The sequence below is a fragment of the Arvicanthis niloticus genome, chromosome 15, assembly GCF_011762505.2.
Source record: "Arvicanthis niloticus isolate mArvNil1 chromosome 15, mArvNil1.pat.X, whole genome shotgun sequence".
Taxonomy (NCBI): domain Eukaryota; kingdom Metazoa; phylum Chordata; class Mammalia; order Rodentia; family Muridae; genus Arvicanthis; species Arvicanthis niloticus.
In genome coordinates, this window is record NC_047672.1 from 22,507,448 (window position 1) to 22,520,986 (window position 13,539).

At 39.9% G+C, this 13,539-nt stretch overlaps 1 long non-coding RNA gene and 1 gene segment (V, D, J or C); both read right to left on the reverse strand.

Annotated features, from left to right (window-relative positions):
* Positions 1–13,539, reverse strand: part of LOC117721013 (T-cell receptor beta-1 chain C region-like) — a 381,561-nt gene that overhangs the window by 289,862 nt on the left and 78,160 nt on the right.
* Positions 8,865–10,430, reverse strand: LOC143434525 (uncharacterized). The gene is made up of 2 exons (XR_013104055.1): positions 10,007–10,430; positions 8,865–9,911 (listed from the first exon to the last, which is right to left on the reverse strand). It is a non-coding gene; the product is annotated as an uncharacterized LOC143434525 (long non-coding RNA).

A 13,539-nucleotide genomic window follows, 5' to 3' on the forward strand; every position in this document is an offset into this window, starting at 1 on the left:
AGGGGTTCCTGGGTGGTGGGGGGAATGTGGTAAGGGGATAAAATTTGTAATGTAAATATTATATCCAATAAAAGAGGGGGAAAAAAGAAAAGTGGTTAGAACCAACATCCTTAATAAAATGTCAGCCCTCTTAAAAAATTATCTTGATACTAAAATTTGTTTTGAGAATTGTATATTGCAGAATAATCAGCCCTGGTGTATCTACTCATCAAGCAAGCTGGGCAGACCTGCTCAAACCTCTGAGGTCCTGGAATTCCATCTGGAGGCAGTGAAGACACAGCATCAGAGGCTTATCAATTTACTCTTCCCCCCACTCCTCTTCTAATATCTCAACACCCATAATCAGCTTGAAGAAGCTAATGAAGAGTCAGCACCCCTATTCCCTGGGCTTGGGGACTAAAGTAGTAAGTGTTGGGCTGTCTTTCTAGGGAAAAGTAGTGGTTTTGTGGGAATAGAGAGGATTAGCTAGGATTTATTGCATAGCCATAACCTATTGGTAGAAATCTGTACAATTATTATCAAGATGAAGATATAATTTCTTAAATGGCACCAATTTACTTTGATTACAAATTTTAAGGTTTTCATTGGTACGAGCTTCTTATTGATATAAAAGTGAGATGAATATTGTTACTCTCATAGGCCACTATAACACATTTAGGAATACAAGGCTTAGACCCAGTCCTTCTTTAACTTTTTTAACAGATTTGAGATGGTTAGCCTGTTAGTTAAGGGACTATAGCAAATTCATGGCTTGGAGTTTATTGTTAGGGTGTTTTCTATGTTTTATTTAGAAATAGCTGAGTGGAGTTAACAGACAACAGTCCAGATTACCTTACATGGATAGTTGGTTTTCAAAACGTCAGAAGTCCACACAATTGATGTGACAATGATTCACATATTAAATAAAGGTTTAAGTGTTCATTCAGAGGAAGAGCTTCCAGATATATTAGATGATGAAGTCTTTAATATCACCAATAGTCAATCCATGGACAGGTTTATATTAGAAAGAACATTGAGTGAGTGATGGAGACAACTTCAGAAAAGCCGGGCCTAGAGGGAAGTAAATAACAGGTCTAATTAATCATAGAGCACAACCTTTGAAACATTGAGACAAAACTCCAAAATATACCTTTTCCCTTTATTTTCTTAGACCTGTCACAATGCTAGGAAGGTGATTGTCATGCATATCTCCACACTCAGTGCTTACTCAGCTTTATTACCCATTCTGTAAAATGCCAATTGTCACCCACTGAGCCAAAGTTCTTATATGTTGTAACAAGAAAACCAGTCACATTTATTTATAAATTCATCAAAACCTGGAAAAAGAGTAATATATCATGTAATCTGTATGACAATTCCTCCAGCAGTTTTTTTTGGTAGAGGAAACTAAAGACTGCAGAGATAGTCTTCACCTGGATAAATCCTTTACATGATTATCCAATCTTAAGTGCTCAGACATAAAGAATAGCACTAACCATACTTAGCAGGTTGCAATTACACATTTATTCACAGAATACACACACACACACACACACACACACACACGTTTAAAATTAATTTGAAAGGAGAGAAGAGCATGTTGGGGCTGGAGGCAAAAGATAGGTAATAGAAACAAGGCAGTGAAATTAAACTTTAGAAGGATAAAAGAAAATAATCCTATTATATATGTATGTATACACACACAAACACACATATATATGTATGTAGATATATATATATATACATGTATATATATATATTATATATATATAAAATGGAAGAATAGATACAGAAACAAATGGGAAAGGAATGTCTAAAATACAGAAGAAACATCTGGAGAAAAATATTCCAGAATTAAAAACAGCACAATACAACTGAGGAAGTAACTGAATGTGGACAAGTTTAGCTAGAAAGGAAAGAACGGAAGAATCTTGGGTGATGATTCAGATGGGTGAGGAAAATGGTAAAGGAACTCATATGCTATTGTCTTGCAGAATAAAGGGGCTACTGACTTATAGAGCAAAAGCATCCAGAGAAGAGATTGTGTAAGTTTTTCATTTGGATAGTAAAGTGATTGAAGTGGTCACTGAAAACCACAGCGTGGGAGACGATGGCTGTGAGATTACCAAAAGTGATCATGACCTACAACTAAAGGTTCATTTCACTCTCTGAAAACAGAAGCAAGTTCTGGATATATAACAGGTATCCACAAAATATCTGTCAGAATGACACTCAGTAATGCTGAGACCCATGCTGTGCAGTTCCTAGTTTGTCAGAGTTCAGTGGCTCTTACAGAAGCAGAGACTTGCTAGGGCACATGGGCAACTAGTTTTCCCTATTTGCTTTATGTGCAGAGGGAAGGAAGCCACACATCGCTGTGTATCACTGCTGGCACAAAAGTATACAGCTGTCTGAGAGAGGGAAGCCGACTCCAGAATGAGAGAGAAGTCCTCTAGGCTTGCTCTGGAGACCTTGTACCCATCAGTGACATCTCCTTTCTCAGCATCATTGTCAACATTAATCGAGTAATAGAGCAGCTTCAGCCCTTGCCCTATGTCCTGTCGATACCAGTACATGTAGTCATGGTTATTAGTCTGGTGACAGTTCAATGTCACCTGTCCTCCTGTTGCTACCACCTTGTTTCTTGGGCTTTGGGTAACTGCAGCCTCCATGTGTTCTGTAATAAAGAAAGACAAAGCCTGATGATATCATCTTGGAAAAGAGAGTTAGGAATTCTAAGAAAAGGAAGCACACCAGTGGCCTGACCAGCACTCACTTGCACACAAGAGACTACAGACCACAAAGAAGAGCCTGGAGCCCATCTCAGGACCAAGGCAGGCTCTCATATGGTTCAGCCCTGCTTAGAAAACTAGAGCTGGGGCTTTCAGTGACTTAGTGATGTCACCGTCTATAACAAACGCTAGAGCTGCAGAGTTAAAACACACCACCACCTCTGTATATAAGCAAGTCAATTTTCAATCATAGTCTCCTAGGTGCATTTTTCACCAATTTTAAAGTGAATATACAATAATTACCAACGCAGATAAAAGAGGGTTTGTACTTTGTTGTTTTTTTTAATTTCTAAATGCATGTGTTCTTTCTCTGATTTTAGCCAGCATATGATTTTATTCCTACTATGATTCTACTGCTTATTTTACATCGCTTCAATTTTTACTATTTCTGTAGTCTCAGCTGCAGCCTCACAACATGCTGAGTTCTATGAGATTTCCTCTAATTCTTTACTTGTCTTAATATTTGAAGAAAACCTTCAATGCTATCTATGGCTACAAAGACTGCTTGACACACAGAAAGCTTATAAAGCACCAGAGTTGAGGTCTTTGTAATTTGAACAATTGTCTTATGATATCTCCAACCTCTTCAGGGATACAAGATCTAACTTCTAGGCTCAGCTCTCCGTGTTTCTATATTGATCGGCATTCTCTATTTGTTTCAGGAGAGGCTGTGAATAGCAGACATAAGTTTTGTCACTATGCTTTCTGTCAAGAAGAAACCCCTTCAGCAATATGAGAGAACTGTTTGCAAGGTAATATAGGTCTGGTACTTCTAGGGTTCTGGGGAATTGTACCCAAATCATCCAAAGCTCTTAGATCACCTTTCTCATAACTTTGCTAATATGAACGCTTACCTCTACTCAAGGGCAGTAAAGGTTCCTTCCTAGGTTACGCATAGCTCAGTTACTCCCTACACAGATAATATCTCAGGATGAAGCCTCCTTTCTGTGGCTACGCATCCTGGTGGGATCATGATGGAAACTTTCTATAACCCTTCCCTGGTAAGGAAGAACTCACAAACAGAAGCAGAGACAAAGGAGGTCAGCAGAGTTCCCATATGAAGAAGATTGCAGTAGGATGGCAGTAGGGGCTGAGTGTACCTGAAAGGACACTGTGCTCCATACCTGTAGCTTGGCTGGTTTCCAGAGATCAAGAGCCACCAACAAAGGAAGGTGTTGCCCATGGTTGAGTCAGGACAAGAAAGAAGCACTTAGATGTTTGGAGTGGGGAACATAAAATTTTATGGCTCTTATGCTCATTTTAAACCAAAGCATGTTCTACCAGTTATGTTAATCTTCTGAACAATACTTTTCACTTTGTTGGAGAGAGTGTGATTTGTGTAACTACATTTTTTTAATCCCTGTTCAATTGATTTTTAATTGTAGACTAGCAAATTTTCTGTTGTTAAAAATGTACACAGCATCTTCAAACTGCGATAAGACGAATACACACACACACACACACACACACACACACACACACTAAGCTCAGCTAATAAAGAGACAGTGAGCAGCCACATTTTTGACCAAAAGTAAAGAACACGTTAGAAAGTTATACATTAATTTAAAAGGGAAAGAAATGTTGGTTTTAATCCTAGTGTTGATATTATTAAGCATGAAATGATGCAAAATTTCATGAGCTATTAATGCCTATCTATAAAGCAACACATAAAAATCTTCATCTGCAAACAGATACACTAATTTCTACCCTTGTTTTAAAACATGTAGCTTATGCCTACACCCAAGCACAGAATAGAATTCCTACTACTGACTAAAAGCTGCAAAGTGTTGGCAGAGATATGAGAATATCTGGAGACCTTGGAGGCAACCGCAGTGTTTAGGAGCACTAGTATGGGTTTATCTAGGCGATGGGGATTGTTATAGAACTAGGAGCATTTCTGGGCCTTGGATATGACTATGTGGCATCTCTCAACCTCTCTCTTATACATCATCAACTTGAAAAGGAAGGTGAAGGCATAGAAACCCAGTAGCTCTGTAGTCTGTGGTGAGCTGGTACAGAAGTACACAGCAGAGTCCCCCAGCTCCAAGGCACTCAGGTTAAGCTCAGAATAATAGTCATTGAACTGTTGGACTAAAAATCAACCAGGCATGTTTCCTTTCTCTCCCTCCCCTTTTTCATAATGCTGAATGAGGAACTTTAGTTCCTGCCCCTTAGTCTGTTGGTACCAGACCACATTGCTATGTCCAGAGATGGGAATACATTTCAGAATGAATCTTTCTCTCTTTTCTTTGCTTATGTGTCTTGGAGACTGGACAACCCCAGAATTTGCTGAACATGCAGAGGAAGGAGACAGGGATGCGCATCTAGACAAAGAGTAGGTCTGTGCAGCAGCAGCAGCAGCAGCAGCAGCAGCAGCAGCAGCAGCAGCAGCAGCAGCAGCAGCAGCAGTAAAGGAGCTCAGGAGCTGACCCGACAGCACTCGGGACTTACTTGTTCCCAGGAGAAAGACAGCAACCCAAGAAATCAGGGTGGTGCCCCAGGCAGAATCAGGGAGGGCAGTGTTACACATGCTTCTTCTTAGGATGCTGGTCCCCTTGGTGAGAGATCAGGAGTCAGCTCCTCCTCTCTCTCTTCCTTTCATCTTGTCGTCTGTGATGTCAGGTTCTGAGGTCAGTGATCTTGTTCACTCCTATGGGCTTTCTGTACACTTGGGCATACTCTATTGGCGGTGACCCTCCTGCTTTAGGTCTAGCCTGTTTAGTGGAACGGGATATGGCTGTGCTGAATCAATAAAGTTGGGGATGGGGAAGTCCATTTCATGCTATTCTCTGAGCCGGTTGCCTCCTTTTCTCCACTAGCTTCAGAGGCTTTGGATTGCCAATACTACAGTTCAAATCTACAGTTCATGCTGCCTGTGCTGAAGCAGTTAATGTGCACAGATGACTAACCACCCTTGCTCTGCTCTGAGCCTCCTGAGCCCGCACGGTTTCTAGTTCCACAACTAATACCCTACTCTGGCCCCAAACCAGAGCTATGCCTCTAGCCACCAGCTAAAGAAACATCAGACACTCACTAGATGGTTCCTCAGTGCCCCCTAGTGACCAGTGTGGACTTACTGGGGTATACTCCTACAAGGTATGGTTGAGGCTAGAAGCTCTCAAAATCAGGCATCAAGCATCTGTGGTGAGCCAGTGCACACCACAGAGTTGTTGCCAGGTACAGTTTGCCCACCAAAATCTCAAATATTATCTGTCCCAGTGAGAAAGAGCTAAAGGAAACTCATTTAAGAAAGGATAAGTTCTATCACAGTGCTGCAGGGAGACTAGTCACTAGGTATCAGATGCCTTTGGAAAAAGTGGACCTGAGCAAAATATTCTTTAGTCTAAGTGAATTTTTATTCGGCATAGACTGTGAATTCTGTCAATGGAGAAGTCTTCTAAACACTTTGAAAAATAAACTAGTCTAAGGAAGAGAAAGCCTAGAAGGGTAGAATGTTGGGATTATTGTTTTAGACACCTAGCAAGTCTTAAGGAAGTATATATATTAAAATTTTAAGTGAATTAGGATTGTATTTTTGACTTTTTGCAGTTATATTCAGTTCACCTATACTGTCTTCTCATTTTCCCCATGTTCTCAAAATATTATTTCCAAATTCATTTATCCTTCTTTATGGAGCCTCTGATATACTATTGCTTACATTCAGGGAATTTTCATCACAAACACTACAATTTCACTTCTAGGAGTTGAGTTGGGATTTCTGCGTGTCTCCCTCATTTCTACAAACTGTTTAAGGTATGTACTGCAATTACACTGTTCAATGTCACTGCCAGCCAATTTATAAGAAATAGGTTGGTTTCTGGTGACTGATTTTTCTCCTAGTGACAAGTCCTATTTTCCCGTTTCTTTGAAAAGCTGTAAAATTTTTATTAGATGCTGAGCAGTATATTTTATGTTTTTGTGTTTCAGATCCCATAGTTTTCTTCTTAATACATTTATAGCTTTATTCTACAACGTGCTTAAGTCATTGAGAAATAGAAATCAGAGATATTCTTAGCAGATAGTTGTTGCTCTTTTTAGGCTTTGGCAAAGACACACACACACATACACACACACACACACACATATATATGTATAACTTAGAAGACTGGAGGATGACTCAACCATTAAAGACTGGACCCACATTCAAAAATGTAAGACATATAACTTAGTGATAGACACAACATAAAAGTTCTTCAAATTATGAAAAGGTAGAAAATATACTATTTTAATACAATGAAATATTAAAATAAGAAAAGTTTTTACGCACATCAAAAATGTAACAATGCACATACTATGTGAAAAAATCAGACACAAAGAGAAAAAAATTATAATTATAAGTATAGACTTGCTAAAATAGGCAAGATCGGGATCTTAATGAAGAAATAGTTACTGCTTAATGAGCTACAGATGAAAACTTTTTGAGAAATATAATGATGGTTGAACAACACAGTGGATATATGTGAAAAATCACAAAGGTATACATATAAAACAGTAATGTAGTTTATAAAATGGCAGTTCAGTATGCTAATTTGGTTTTATTTCTTTGAACTAAAGGTGCAAAAGCAAGTGTATAAAAAATTTCTTTCTATAGAAGCATAAAATTCTTTCCCTGGAAGAAAACACAGATACTCCAAAAGATATACGTAAAACTCCCCGTGGGAGTTCCACCAACCATGGAGGATTAACTTATGACAGTGGATACCCATACTATGCCCAAACAGATTTCTCACAGTCTATCACCAGTGTCCTAAAGGCATACTCAGCTTTCCAACAAATAATGTATTCTTCCCTAGTTTGCCCATATTACCCTGCACTCTGCTTGTGAAAAGGAATACAAATTTCAGGATATATGTAGGTATTTAAATATTTTTTCTTTCCTTTTGCTATTCCCCAGACATGTGATTACCTTGCATAGTTTTTTGCCTGTTAATCTGTGAATTTATTTCAAAGACACAAGGAATAGCGTAAACAAATACACCTCATGCACTAGCATCAGAATGAACTTTTTGTTATTGTGTATTTCATTACAATCATAAAACTTTTAAAAAGGGACAAAGAAAGACTATCTTCAAAGTGACAAAAGAAGCTGAATCCTCCAGGGAGACACTTGAAGAAAAAGGATGCACTTAAATCGAATGCACTGCTAATGTACAGAAGTGGTGTTTGTCACAAAGCATCCTGTGAAGGGATTTTTGTTATGGCTGTAATTTTCTTCTTTAGTAGAACACTGGTTTTGGCCGTCTGAGTTCCACACACATTTTGTATTGTAATTCTTTAGAAAATGTTCCTATCTGGTCATCTTGAATTCAGGTCTTATCACTTCAGCTGTTGATGCTTTATTTGTTAGTAACAATCAAAAATTAATGCTCGTGGTAATTTCTATTTACTCTTCTGTGACTTGACAATTTAGATGGAGCATTGTTGTATTTCCTGAGTTACCTTTTGTGTTAATAAAAGTATTCTTTATCCTTTTGGATAAGAATTATATTTAGGGATATTTCGCCACATTACAATGCCAACTAGAGCATATTTGCTTTATATATTAAGTGTCTCCTAAAAATCCACATATTAAAGTTTTATCCTACACAATGTTCAGACAAAGAGCTTGAAGAAAGATTACATCATGAAGAATTTGATATCACCAATGACTAACTTATAGATAGGTGTATATTAGAAAGCACATTGAATCATGGAGGCTCTCTCTCTCTCTCTCCTCTCTTTCTCTCTCTCTCTCTCTCTCTCTCTCTCTCTCTCTCTCTCTCTCTCTCTCTCTCTCTCTCTCTCCCCCTCTCTCCCTCCCTCTCTCTCTCTCTCTGTCCCTCCCTCCCTCCCTCCCTCCTTCCTTCTTTTCTTACTTCCATGAGATAGGCTGCTCATCTCTGCCATGTTCTTCCCACTAGACTGCTCTGCCACATCACAGGCCCAGAAACATACAGTCCAAATAATCATAGACCAAAATTTTGAAACACTGAGAAAAACACACCTTTTTGTTTTATTTTCCCAGTCCTGCTGTGATTCCAGTGTAAAATCCAGAGTGAATGAGCAGCTTTCTGCTACTGTCTACCCAATTACTACCCAGAATCAAGTCACTGACACATTTAACAAAAGAATTTGATACTTTAATTAGTAAATTCAGCAAGTTATGAAATAGGAGTTAAATAATGATATCTGGAATGGTAAGTAATGTAGAATTTTAATGTGGGGGGCAGATAAATAGAGGGAAAGGTAGCAGAGGAAACAATGTAACTAAACTAACATCTTAAAAAGAGTAAAGAAAAAAAATTCTTCCTGAAGTATGTTTGCAAGGAAAATGTGTTCCAGAAATAAGACAAAAAGGTATATCTTTTGTACACATGAATTGTCCTAGGAAAAATATCTCAAGGTCAAGACAGTGCAACACATATGAGTTAGCACTGACTGCAGGTAAATTTAGGTGGAATGAACCAGGAAAGAGTGAAGGCTGGTTATATAGATGACTGATGACATAGGACCTTATCACCATTTGTTCTAATAAAAAAAAAAGAAGCTACTGACCTATAGATTTAATATAGCCAGAAAAGAGATCATATAATTGACCCAGTAGAAAGAGTTGAAGACATTACTGAAGGCCACTGGCACAGATAAGGTGGTTAGGATGTCACTCTCTGGAACAAAAAATCCAGAGAGGAGACAAGCTCCTATAAAATGGTATTGGAGTGGCTTCCAGTCAAGCTGAGATCTATGTTGTAAGGTTCCTAGTTTGTCAGAGTTCAGTGACTCTGAGGCAGGCACTTCCTAGGACACACAGGCGATTTGTTTTCCTAATTTCCTTTCTGTGCAGAGGACAGGAAGCCACACACCACTGTGCATCACTGCTGGCACAGAAGTACACAGATGTCTGAGAGGGAGAAGCCAGCTTCAGAATGAGGGAGAAGTCTTCTTGCCTTGTTCTGGAGGCATTGTACCCATCAGGGATATCTCCTTTGTCAAAGCTGCCAGCACCATATGAGTAATAGATAAGCCTCAGACCATGCCCCATGTCCTGCCGATACCAGTACATGCTGTTGTGGTTATTAGTCTGGTGACAGCTCAATGTCACAGTTTTTCCTGTTACTGTCACCTTGTTTCTTGGGCTTTGGGTGACTGCAGCCTCCATGTGTTCTGTAATAAAGAAAGATAAAACCTAATGATGTCATCTTAGCAAAAAGACTTTGGAATTCTGGAGAAGACGCCCACTTGACTTCACCAGCACTTACTTGCACACAGGAGAATAGAGACCATAAAGAAGAGACTGGAGCCCATCTCAGGACCAAGGCAGGCTCAGGACCAAGGTATATTCCTGCCCTGTATGGGAAACTAGAGCTTGGGCTTCCAGTGACTTAGTGATGTCACAGTCTCCAACAAATGTTTGAGCTGCACATTTAACACACCACACCTCTCTTTACACAAACAAGTCTACTAACGATTATAATCTCATAGTTGGACTATACAACAATATTTGTAGTATATACACATAAAGCATCAGCTCAGAACAGAAAGAATTTATGGCTTGTTTTGTATTTATACTTGCATAAACTCTTTCTCTGATTTTAGTCAACATATTAGACTTATTATTAATAGGATACAATTCCTTATATTTTCATGTTCCTTACCCTTTCATTTTTGTTACTTCTGTGACCTCAATTGCATGCTCACAACATGCTCCACGCATTCTATGAGGTATCAACTAATTCTTCACGTTGCGTAATTACCTGAAGAAAACTTTCAGTGCGATCTATAGCTACAGAGACTGCTTAACACCCAGAAAGCTTAGGAAGCACTAAGGTTGAGGTCATTACAGTTTGAACAATTGTTTTAAGATCTCTCCAACCTATTGAAGAACACAAGCTGTACATTGTAAGCTCAACCCTCAGTCTACCTTCAGTGATAGAAATTCTCTCTTTGTTTTAGGTAATGCTGTGGCTGTTGGACCTAAGACTTTGCCACTGCACTCTCTGTCAAGAGAAAACCCCTTCTGCAGTGTGAGTGAGCTGTCTTCCAGGTAATGTATAGGTCTGGTGCCTATAGCGTCACAGGGAGTTGGACCAAAATCATTCAAAGTTCTCATGTCACCTTTCTTGAAACTTTGCTAACATGAACACTTACCTCTACTCAATGGCAGTAAAGGTTTCTTCCTAAATAAAGCATATTTCAGTTATTCCCTACACAGATAATATGTCGGTATGAAGCCTTCTTTCTGTAGCCACACATCCTGGTGGGATTTTGATGGAAACTTTCTATAACCTTGTAAAGTGAAGAAGGACTCAATAGCAGAAGCAAAGACAAATGAGGCTGTTCAGCACAGCATCCACATGAAAACCCTGTAAACTGGATCTGACTTTCCTAGAAAGGACATTGTCTTCCATGCCCAAAGCTTGGCTGGTTCCCAGAGACCAAGAGCCACCAAAAGGGAGGTCATTACTCATGACAGAGAAGTCTAAGAACAAGGCACTTTCTATTTAAGACTTAGATGTTTGGTGTAGGAAACACTAAATTTCATAGCTCATAAGATTTCAAAATAAGGTATGATCTACCAGTAATGTTAGTCTTCTGAACAATACTCTGATTTCATTGGAGATAATGGAATTGGTGTGAATATCCCCTTTTTATTTCTTTTCAATTGATTGCTTATTAGCAACTTTTCTTTGTTGACAATATTAATCTCACCTTGAAGCTATGAGAAAACAAACATTATCTGGCTTAATATTATACATCTATAATCTAGCATGCTCCCCCCACATATACACTGAGCTCAGCTGATCGTAGAATATAAGAAAACAGTGAGTTGCTATATTTTTTTACACAAAGTGAGTAACACCAAGAAAATTCAGAAATTTGACTTAGAAGACACAGAAATGGACCTTTCAATCCTAATGTTTATGTTCTTAAACAAAAAATATTGGGAAATTTCATAAGCTACTGATTCCTATCGAAGTGGTATATGTAAATCCTCACTGAGAAAAATGGATATGTTAATGTCTTAAAACATGTGGCCTCTGGCCATAACCCATGACAGAGCAGAGTTTCTTACCATTGCCTAGGGGCTGAAAGGTATTAGCAGAGAGACAGAGACAGACAGACAGACAGACAGACAGACAGTCAGACAGACAGTCAGACAGACACACACACACACACACACACACACACAGAGAGAGAGAGAGAGAGAGAGAGAGAGAGAGAGAGAGAGAGAGAGAGAGAGAGAGAGAGAGATCCAAGAATAGCTGGAGGGTCAGGTTCCAGCCCAGTGCTTAGGAACAGTTTGTGTGTGCTCAGCTAGGCAGTCAGAGGATTAGTAAATAACAAGCTAGTAGTCGTTTCTGGTCCTTGGCTGTGGTTTTGTGGCATCACCCAACCCCTGTCTAGTATATCACCAGCAGGAACAGAAAGATTAAGTTACAGAAAGCCAGTAGCTTTTTAAGGCTGTGGAGAGAGCTGGCACAGAAGTACACAGCAGAGTCCTCCAGCTCCAGGGCACTCATGTTCATCTCAGAGTGATAGTCGCTGAACTGCTGGACTGAGAATCTGCTGGGGAGGTCTCCTTTCTCTCTCTCCATTTTGTCATAATGCTGAATGAGAAACTTTAATCCCTGCCCCAGAGTCTGTTGGTACCAGGCCACACTGATATGTCCAGAAATGGGAATACATTTCAGAATGGACCTTCCTCCCTTTTCTTTGATTATGTGTTGTGGAGACTGGACAACCCCAGAATTTGCTGACCCTGAGGAGGAAGAAGACAGGGCTGAGCATCTAGAGCAAGAGTAGGTCTATGCAGCAGCAGCAGCAGCAGCAGCAGCAGCAGCAGCAGCAGCAGCAGCAGCACTAGCAGCAGCAGCAGCAGCAGCAGCAGCAGAGAAGCTCAGGAGCAGACCCAACAGCACTCAGGACTTACTTGATGCCAGGAGAAAGACAGCAACCCAGGATAGCAGGGTAGTGCTCCAGGGAAATTCAGGGAGGATAGTGTTATACATCCTTCTTCTCATCCTTCTTCTCAAGATACTGATCTCTTTGGGGAGAGAACAGGAGTCAGCTCCTCCTTTCTCTCTCCTTTCATCTCGTTGCCTGTGATGTCAGGTTCTGAGGTCAGTGATGTTGACCTCAGTTGACATGGTTACTCCCATAGGCTCTCTGTACTGTTGCACCTGGTCTCAGCTTTTTCCCTTTTAAGCTCAGCCTGCTCAGTCGAAGGGGAGATGGCTGTGTTTAGTAAATTGGACTGGGTGTGGGAAAGTCCGCTTCATGCTTTTCTCTGAGCCAGTTGCTTTCTTCTTTTCTTCTAGCTTCAGAGGGTTTTGGATTGCCAAGACTAGAGTTCAAGTTGACAATTCTCTCTCCCTGTGGAGATGCAAAGTGTGTGGGCATAGATGATTGACCACACCTCCCATCCTGATGACTCCTGAGCCAGTACTGTTTCTGGTTCCACTGCTAATACTTTTCTGTGGGCTACATAGCAAAGGTCTGTATCCATCATGTTTACCACTGCCCATAACTCACACAGTGGATCAGCAGTGCCCCCTAATGACCGACCAGCTGTGCAGTCACTGGCTTATATCTCTACTGACTGATAGAGGTGGGAGCTCTCAAAATAAGGCAGCTAGGGCAGTCCAGAACACCTCACAAAGTTTGCAGTATCTGTTTAGACACCCAAATATCAAATTTTGCCTGTGGTCATGAGAGCAGTTTGAAAAGACCATCATTTTTCAAAAATAAACAGAAAACCCCCCAAAAAAGAACAACAGGAAAAAAAATCTAT